The sequence below is a fragment of the Orbicella franksi genome, chromosome 5, assembly GCF_964199315.1.
Source record: "Orbicella franksi chromosome 5, jaOrbFran1.1, whole genome shotgun sequence".
In the NCBI taxonomy this organism is placed as follows: domain Eukaryota; kingdom Metazoa; phylum Cnidaria; class Anthozoa; order Scleractinia; family Merulinidae; genus Orbicella; species Orbicella franksi.
In genome coordinates this window covers 25,021,644-25,023,757 of record NC_138149.1, presented here as the reverse complement: position 1 = coordinate 25,023,757, position 2,114 = coordinate 25,021,644, and positions in this window count along the sequence as shown.

Sequence of the window (2,114 nt, the reverse complement as noted above, 5' to 3'; positions counted from 1 at the left end):
AAATAATTTCAGTAACAGGTTGAATCCTGTTAATGACGTAGGTGCCAACATGTCAATGATCTTTGTCCATCGCAGTCAAAGCTTTTAACAATAAATAGTAGTCGATCATAAACAACGATTAGTTGTTGAATTTAAGCAATGTAATTTGAGCGATGAAGAACGGATTTTCTATAATTGTATATTTTCGAATTACAAGATATTTACCTCTACAATCACTACTGTTGTAAGATTTTTGATAACTACAGTTAGATGACTGTTGCAGCCGGATACTTAATTTTCAGTCCGTTCCTCTCCAGTTTGGCTTGTGAGTTTTTTCGGCTTTAAAAGTTTACCTCACTTCTATTACTACTATTTTATTCAATCATTTTTGTCATATTGTTTATCAGCAAGCGATAATTAAGACCTAGCTTTATCTACCGATTAATAGAAGAAGGGAAAAATAAAACTAAACGTTATCACACTTTGCGATCTCAATAGACAGCACAAGCATACCGCTTTAAGGTGTCCAAGCGATGTAGTGCGTCCGGTTTAGGCTGTAGATACCTAAGCCCGTATATCGCAATAAAGCTTATAGAGCTAACTATCAGACCATGCCAAGAAGTTTGAAATATAATTGAATTATTGAATTTTACACGACCTTTAAATACGATCGTTTTCAGCCGTTACAATTTTCAGAAAAAAAAAGCCATAATTTTTTTAATTGGTTTGTTTTTGCAAGCCCTAATCGTCCCTTGAGCATACGCCGGAGTTTAATTTCTCCGTTTAGCAAGACCTAATCCTAGGTCCACACTAATCCGTCACGGACACGGAGCTTTTCGAAAAGTATAACGCTCTTCAAACCGGAGGAATATGAAAACGCCGGCTTTTCGTTTCAGCGTAGACAAAAAGTTTCAGTTTCAGTTTTTTATTATTGCACATTATTTACAGAAAACAACTTAACATAAGATGGTTTTCAATGATACAGCAAAGAAAAACGGATAGAAATTAACTAGAAGAAACAATATTTAGCTGTGTACAGTGACCAAAGTAGCCAATGAGCTTTCGGGTTGGTCACTGTCGCGCAGATATAAGTTGGCATTGGCCGCATGTTAAGTATAATTTAAATTAATATTTACATTAAAGACGATATTATTATCGTAAAAGAAGAAAGATATACATAAACGCAAGCTAGAATAAAAGGAAACCGATGTCCTGAATATTGTACAGCATTATCTTATATAGCTAACATTTAAACTGTGGTCAGTTTTCACTGGACGATAAGAATCTTTTGTACCACTTTTCGAAGAGCATGTATGGAAAACGTTTAAGTTCTGGTGGGAAAACATTTTGAAAATTAACGGAGCTTGCCCGAAAAACGAAGGCATCACGATAATTATGTAATTTCCCTGACCGAGACTTTTTCAAACGCAAATCCAAAATGACCGTTGATTGTTAGGTTTTTAAATTCCTTCGGCGTGGAGTGGACGGGCCTAAGCCAGTTCTAGAACGCGTTATATTGGTTACAAACACAAGCCACGATGTAATAAAAGTAAAATAAAATTTCCTTCAACCAACCATGTCCAATCAGGCATTTCTCCCCTTTGCATTATATTTCACACTTAAGAGAAATTGCGAATACTGACTTGCTATTTGAATTTTCCACTTCGATACACGCGCTAATTTTTTGTTGTTGTTGTTGTTTTACTCGTTTCGAGTTTTGAAAGTCCAAACCACAAAATTCCCTCTCTGAGTCCTCTTTGAAATGAAATTATCCCTTTGTTTCCAAGTGCGTCCCCAAAATGAGTTCCGAGGAAAGAGAAAACATCGCTATTTCGTAGAAATCTCGAGCTTATGATCTAATTGTTGTAACATATTGTTGCCTGGATGAACGCTGTTGGAACTAGCTGTCCGTTGCAATAATTTCCAGTGCAACGCTCGTTTTTACATTCGAGCAAGGTAAATCTTTCCTCATCTTTAAGCTAGCCACCGATTGCAGCGCAGGCAGCTTTCTTATCTGGAAAAATCAAGTCAAAAGCGAATTAAAAAGTTAGCTAAATTAACAGGGGTTGTCGTAATTTTAACTATTACGGGGGAATTCGAGACAATTATGCAAACCCCTTCGACAGCGCCTCGGG